At 34.0% G+C, this 8,541-nt stretch overlaps 1 long non-coding RNA gene across 1 annotated transcript; it reads right to left on the minus strand.

Moving 5' to 3' along the window:
- Nucleotides 1–2,979: 2,979 nt before the first annotated feature.
- LOC145138353 (uncharacterized) lies at nucleotides 2,980–4,314 on the minus strand. The gene is made up of 2 exons (XR_013721457.1): nucleotides 3,261–4,314; nucleotides 2,980–3,167 (listed from the first exon to the last, which is right to left on the minus strand). It is a non-coding gene; the product is annotated as an uncharacterized LOC145138353 (long non-coding RNA).
- Between the last annotated feature and the right edge of the window lie 4,227 nt (nucleotides 4,315–8,541).

Here is an 8,541-nt window from a genome sequence, read left to right on the forward strand (position 1 = left end):
TAAGATGATGAGATGGATATGTTTTTTTTTGGAAAGGGAACTTCCCTAACGAGGGTTTCCGGGCCAGCTTTCGCGCACCGACTAATCCTCCGCTGCAAACATGAGGTTTTGCCTCATGCCCTGGAGTCACTGCAGTCTGCAGGCGAACCTCCATGGCCACAAGGGCTGAGTGGTGCCAGGATTTGAACATGGGTCAATAGGTTATCCACCATATCTTCCACATGCCTTACCAAGTCACCACAACCCAAGTGGTTGAGATGGATATGTTGAGTTATATAATGCTATGTTTAGCATAAAACTTAATATCCTGGTGTATTGTATATATTCTTTTGGAACATAAAATGCATCCAACAAAGACTGCCATAATTAAATAAATTAGCAACAACCGTGTTATTTTTTACGTTTATAAGAAATATCAAATTGTCTATCTAATCTTATGTAACCCAATATATCCATCTCATGAGACATGAACTCATTTTCTGCCATTTTTTCTGGAAACACGCATTTTATTGGTTTCATTGCTGACCTAGATACATAGTCATAAATGAGCCGATAAGATGGATATCAAATTTTACAGTAAATGTAGCATTATATAATCCATCGTATCCATCTTATCAGCTAATTTAATGACTAGGTGTCTAAGTCAGCAATGAAACTGATAAAATGTATGTTACATGAAGAAAAGGGTCAAATCATCACAAAATTTTAGTTTGGGACTTATTCACAAATTAGGGTAAAATAATGGGACTTTAGTGAAACTGGTAAGTAATGAAACCGGTAAACCGGAAAAAAAGGGGTCATATCGCCATTTTTACCGGTAATTCATGCTTTTTCGTAAATAAATTTTAGTTTGGGACTTTTTCGTAAATTAGGGTAAAATTTTAGGACTTTTCTGGAGATTTCCCTTCCCTAATGTTATGACCTTAACATCTTAAGATTTAGTTTTTAAATATCTTCAATCGAAAAATGAGGAGTAACATAGTTTATTGCCCACTAATTTTAAACCTTAAATTTTAAAAACTTATTAAAATAATTCATTTTTTTTACTGATTAGAAAAATAAAATAGACCCAAACTCCACCCCACCTCGCCTCCAACTAGTAATACTAACTGTCATTCTCTCTCAATATCATTTGAATATCAACACTCAGCACCGAACCACCGTTGGAGTCACCGGACCATTGTCGGAGTTACTGGACCACCTTCGGATCTGGCGTCAGAAACACTGATTTGTTGCCTCCCACTTTCTCTAGATCTTGTTTTCAACAACCTTCCTCTGTCTCTACTCCTTCCATCCTCGGAAACCACGTATCTCGGTATGTTCTCTCTGGCTGGAAAACAGGTTGCTTAATTTAGTTTGTTGATGGCAGAAGTTGAAGTTGAAGTGAAAGTCTTGCCGATTTCCCGACCTCATTTCATAGGCCACCATATGCTACCAGATCTAGTTTTACCGACGGTCGTCGTTGCAATTGAATCTCTTATCGTTGATATCAGGTTTACCCCTGTCACGTCATCTACATAACTCTTCTCATGCTTCTTTTGTGTTGGTAGGTTTCACATTTATTGATATAATGTTGTTCAGGGTTTGTGAATTACCTCTAGGATTTACAAGAGAAAAGAAATTGGGCTCCCACAGAAATTTAATAGCAGCAAAATGAATCACGATGATGTAGGTGACCATATGGAAGAAAGGCGAGGAGGAATATTCACCGCAATAGACTACATATTTGAATTTAGAAAGGGTTTTTGATTTTATCAACAATCGTTTCCTATGGTTAAAGTTGGTTGATTTTGAATTGGTAAATCAAACGATTTGGAGCTTGGTACTTTTGATTTTGATTTGGTGAACAGTTAATCTAATAGTCAAAATTGATATTTGACCATTCCATGATATATAATATATATTATTATTATATTCTCCTTTTCGGTGTGTTTTTGTTTTAACTGGGATCAACTTTATCAATTTTAATTTTCCCTTTTTTGTATATATTGTGACATCCCGGAATTTAGGTCAAAGATTGTGAACGGTCAACTTGACAATAAGTCTCTTGATAAATTGACTCATTGAGTTTTAGTGCATCTAATATAAAATAAATGAGTTATTCCAACTATTATAAGATACCAGATGGTATCTTACTTCCAAATGTTTAATTTGGCAAATAAATCAAACAACTCAAACGACAACCTTAGGAGTGCGCCTGAAAAACTGAAATATCATATTAAGCCGTTGTGAGAAAAACAAACACTCTAGTCTCATAGAACTCGTTTCCCTGTTTTCGAAAATATAAAGAACGTCCAAAATGGAGTTCGTATGCGAAAGATACGACCGTTTTAAGAATCAAAAACCAGTAAAATACTGATTTTTTTCTTAAAAACCACTAAAACCGTTTCTATCAATTGAGGAACTTGCATACATCAAATAGAGATTCCGAAAGCATTTTTGGGCTCAAGCTATAGCCTAATATTTAATTTCATATTTGAAATATTTTTATAAAAATATTTACAAAAGTCGAAAATCATACGTTTTCAGCTTAATTAAACGCAAAATTTTAAACGTCTTTTCACAAAGATCAGTATAACAAAACTCAATCCCGTTTGCATTTTTGGAATCACCATGACCTGAAAATTTAGCAGACACTTTTAGAAAATTTATATGAACTGCTACGAGGACACGAGAATCGAGGTATACATCACGATAAATAAATATATACAAAAATATATTGTAGTTATTTTTGTGAAAATGTTTATAAGATATATATTGGCAAGGCCACTATAAATGTATATATATATTTGGTGTCCTATGCAACTTCAAAATAATACATATTAATAGTATAATCACAATGTATATATATGTTATATAATTAAATCTTATATAACAACACTAAATATATATAAATTTTACATTCCTAACGTATGAGTTTAAATTTATATACATGTAAAATACAAGTTATGTAACAAACTCATAATACATACATAGATATAGCATGAATATACATCAATATATATACCCAAATTCAACCAAATACATTGTTCAATCTACAAAATACAAATAAATAAATAGATACAAATAAATAAATAAATAAATAAAGACAGCTTCTATGTTTCTTCCAAGCCTCGTCCTAAGCAAAACCACACTTACACTTCTTCTATCAAACAAGGAAACTTCTTCTGTCGATCAAGGAAAAGGGAAGGTTAACACTCTATCACAATCATCGTACAAATACAAGCTGTAACTGATAAAAATATAAGATAAAAATATACCCTGAACTCTTCTTCTTCAACCTTGTAGAACACTCAAACGTATTCCTTCCTTGAATACAACTGTAATGATTACCAATCTATATCCAGTTTTCTTTCTTCCTTATTCTTCATCCTTTTCTTACCACAACAGTGGGAGCACAAATGGTTCTACTCTTGACCCAACGATCAGCCAAGAATCGGACCCCATCCTTCCCTCTTCCCTTGTTGAACATTGAACCCAAACACCACATCGATTTCTGTCAAGCAAAACAAACAATTCCCTATAAAACATTAACCCTAGAAATCCATTCCATTTATCCACTTTTGTCAAGAACAATCAAACCCAAAACCATCAAGATTCCACTGATTTACAGTCAAAACAAAGGAAAGAAAAACAAAATCATAATCAAACCAAAAACCGATTCATGCTAAAAAACAACCAAACACTCATTGGGTTCTACCGATCACTACCAGACATCAAAAAGAAAAGTGAACAAGAAACGACATGCACTTATCTGTTATCGATCGAAGCAACCGAACAAGCCTGAGTACGTCTATTTCCTTCCCTTCATGTGTGCTGCCGGGTCAGAAAGGGAAGAAACGACGACGAGGCTGCCAAAGCAGCCCCCTTCGCACCACTCTCGCCATTTCCCTCTTCGTGTTTCCCCATCAACACCACCGAAATCTTGACTGCCTCCGATTTCCCCTTTTTTTTTCTTCAATAAATTGCACACCTGCGATAGTTTCCTTCCCTCTTGGACCGGCCAGACAGGGATCGAGCCTTTTCCCCTTGTTTTCCTTCTCTACGATTCCCGTCGACCACAGAGCTTCAAGGGTATCATCTTGCTGCTACCGCTGTTTGCGATTCCGGTCATCACACTTCGCAGTAGGACAAGAAAAGCACGGCACGCTGCTCTTTCCTCCGTCTCTTCAGCCTCGTCGAACTCTGGAGACGATCGCAAACGGTCAAGACATCCGGGTAGCAGACCAGGCACCTGCAAGTTTCCTTCTCGCCATCTTCAGTCGCTTCCCCTTGAACGATCGATTACTCGACATCGATGGCCGTTTGTTCCTTTACCCAATCAAACCAAAAAAACGGGGTAAGAGCCCTGATCCTTTTTGTAAATGGATCCACTTGTGTGGATCGGTCATGGAGCCCCGATAAAACAAATGGGTTTTGATTTTGACCCAGTCAAAGGTCAAAGCTAAATCAAACTTGTATTTATATTAAACAGAAATGGTCCCTCCCCCAGAAAAAGCTAATAAATCAGTCCCAAAACCCCAAATCAGTTTCAAATGCACATGTTTAAGCCCCTGTCTTGAGAATAATTCTCAATATCAGTCCCTGAAGTATGATTTTGGCAAAATCAAACCCTAGAGTTTATTCATTTTAAGAAGGACCACCATATACTTAATAATTAATACCAAAACTACCATTTGGTTTATTAGGAAATACAAATATACTCGATGATTTGTCTTACGAACGAGGAATGTCAAGTAATAAATCTCACGACAAGTTTCCCAAAGGAATCCGAATACCGTACGAATCTAACTCACGCTTCAAGGGTTATGTGCCTATATGTTTTGTTTATACAAATATATTATCTTTTATACGAAAATACAATAAACATAGTTTATAAAAATATTATTATTTAACAATTTACCATATTGTTAAAAATAAACTAGTAAAAACTTTTCGTATACATGTTATGATTATTTTATCGTGAAATAACCATTTCACACAACAAATACTACACGATACAAAGTTTTATGATTTTTATAGTATAACAAGTACGTTATGAAACTGTGTAGTATTTCAATGGTTCAAGATATTACTATGCATGTATATTTATATGTTTATATGCATAAAAGTTTATACATGTACACATGTTCATTAATTTGAAACATTTATTTTTAGTCTTATATTATATGCATACTACCGGTTTACAGTATTTAAAAGTTTCAAAGACTACACCCATGAATACTTTTATACAAAAGGCTTTACACACTTATACAATATCATTATGTTGAAATACATATCTCTATAAAAGCGAGTAATTTATACTTTTATAAATACGTCAACCATACTCGGCTTTTACAAATGCTATACTACGAAATTCATTATGCCCGATACTTAACTATAATTAAGTTAGGGCTGAGAGTTATTCACAAACTTTTCGTTAATGGTTTTTGAGTGAGACGCTACTATTCATTAGCTGAGTTTAATCACTTAGCCTGCCCCACACTGCTATATCGTTAATCTTCGGAGCGAGGTACATATGTATAGATCTATATGGGATCGACAACCCCACCTGCGGTTGCTAGCTACAACCATCGACTGATCAATCGTAGCAGGTGATATGTGTCTACGATCGTTACTACGACGTCCAATGAAGCGTCGTAGGGAGGGGTACTTTTCTTCCATAGCTCGATTATAGAACTCATTAAAAACATTAACACGAATCTCTCTCTCTCTCTCTCTCTCTCTCTCTCTCTTACTACAACCATAGGTTTGGTTGCTTTCAAGTACATTTTTAAGTATGAAAATTACTTATACAAAGCATTCATTTGGACTTTTAAGAAGTCATTACAAGTATATTTTTAAGTATGGAAATTACTTATACAAAGCATTCATTTTGACTTTTAAGAAGTCATTACAAGTACATTTTATGTATGGAAATTACTTATGGAACATAACGTTTTGGCTTTCAAAGATTCATTACAAACGCAGTTTTAAGTATGGAAGTTACTTATACAAAGCATTCATTTTGACTTTCAATGAGTTATTACAAGTACATATTAAAAGCATGAATTTACTTATATCAAAATACATTCTTGGCTTTTAAAAACTCTTTGCAAATACTGTTTTTAACGATCGTTATACATACAAAGATAATACTTTTTAGACTTATTAAAAGTATTACTGCGTTAGCAGAAAACCTGTGACACTCACCAACCTTTGTGTTGACTTTCAAACTACATGTATTCTCAGGAAAACACTAAACAAGCATTCAAGACAGATTGGATACCTAGTTTACTTACTGTTGTATTAAATGCCTATTTGTTGAGGCAATTCATGTATTATTATTATTATTTGTAAAAGAACATTGTATTCAAATATCAAGATGGAACATGAATGCTATTTTGTTTATTGTTGTACTTGTGCTATATATTCTATTTGCCTGTGATCCATTAACTTAGTCGCACAGCCCGGCGTGTTCCGCCGCCTCGGCCGGGGGTGTGACATATATAAAATTTGCATTTTATCCATCAATTTTGAAATTATTTTCATATGACATGTGTAATTTTATCTCTGAATAAGATGAGAACACTTTTTCAAAAAATAACATGTGACAATACGAAAAAAAATATTGAATTTTAAAAAGAAATGAGAAGGCTTTTCAAAAAAAATATCATCTAAAAATATATAAAAATGAAAAATATTTTCATAAATATTCAGATATGAATAACTTATAAATTTATATTCATATGTGAATATTTTAGACAATATTCATTTGCGAATTTTCAAATATAAATAATTTATTATATTGACAAGTGGATATTGCATGATATAATTCTTCTAAATATTATATGTTATGTTCACATACGAATATTCATACATTAAGCATATATAAATGTATATTCAAAAATGTGAATATGTCATGCATTATTTATATTTATATTCACATGTGAATATATCATGTAATATCCATATATTAATATTACATGATAGATTCATTTGTAAATGTTAAATGATATATTCATATATGAATATTCAGATGTGAATAACATATAAAACTATATATTCCCATGTGAATAAATATTGCGATGCATATTCATATGTGAATAACACATAAAAGTATATTAACATGTGAACATTCATATGTGTGACATATAAAATTATATAAATATATGAATATTTTATGGTATATTTACATGCGAATATGTAATTACAATATTCATATATGAATATTACATGATATATTCGATTATGAATATTACATGATATATTTACATATGAATAACATATAAAGTATATATTCACATGTTAATATGTTATACAATGTTTATAGGTACATATACCATATATTATTCACAATTGAATATATCATGTACTTTTCTAATGTGAATATATCAACTATGTACATGTATGGAGATGGGTGAGGTAGGTTGGGGTGATGGTGGTGGCATTGATAGTCACGGTGGTGGTCTTGGTGGTGATCGTGGTGGTCAAGGCGTTAGTGGTGGTAGGTGATGGGTGGTAGTTTGTGTGGTGTGTGGTTGGTGGTGGTAGTAGGGTGGTTGGTAGGTAGTGAGTGGTGACGACTGTTAGTAGGTGGTAGGTGGTGTGGGTGGAGGTGGTGGTGGTGTGTAGTGGGTTGATGGTGATGGTAGGATGGTGATTATTGGGTGGTATTGGTGTGTGGTGGTGGTTATGGTGGTTGTTGGGTGATGGTGGTAGATGGTGAGAGGGATGATGGTGATGGTGGATGGTGGGTGGTAGTGGTGGGTGGTGGGTTGTAGGTAGTGTGCAACGTTGGTGTTGGGTAGCGGTTGGTGGGGGTGGGGTGTTTTTAGGTGGTGGTGGTATTTTATTTGATGATGGTGGGGACGGGTAGTGGGTGGTAGGTATTGGGGGGGTGGTTGATGGGTGGTAGTTTCTTGGTAGGTGGTGTTGGGTGGTGGTGGTGATGGTGGTGATGGTAATAGTGATGGATAGTGATAGGTGGATGGTGGTAGATGGTGGGTGGTAGATGGTGGTAGGTGTTGGGTGGTAGTAGTAATGGGTGGTAAATGGTGTTGTGTGGTCATGGTTGGTGGTGTGTGGTAGTGGGTGGGAAGGATGGTATTGCGTGGAGGTGGTGGTGGTAACCACAAATACTTTCTTCTTTTTTTAGTGTAATTAATAATTAATAATTTTTTTTTATTTTTTATTTTATAAAAAATAAATGGGTAAAATATGTGGTTTACAAGTGTCCTCGCGTTCTCGATTTCATAATTCTTCTTTTTTTAACCTTCTAGAGCTTATTTTTTATCGAAAAAAAATCTAAAAATATCTAAATTCATATATTAACATTGTGAATGTGAAAAATATTTTTCGGATTCACCGTGTGAATCCGGATTCACATTGTGAATTTTCAAAGATTCACATTGTGAATTTGACGTAAAAAAAAATCGAATTTGATATCATTGGAAAAAGGATAAAAAATTATGAATTTCTGTATTTTTAGTTTTTTTTTGATAAAAAATAAGTTGAAAAAGTTGAAAAAAAAATTGGTTCCTTGGTTAATTATGGTTTTCT

Source organism: Lactuca virosa, chromosome 9 (assembly GCF_052849685.1).
Source record: "Lactuca virosa cultivar CGN04683 chromosome 9, Lactuca_virosa_CGN04683_v6, whole genome shotgun sequence".
Classification (NCBI taxonomy): Eukaryota; Viridiplantae; Streptophyta; class Magnoliopsida; order Asterales; family Asteraceae; genus Lactuca; species Lactuca virosa.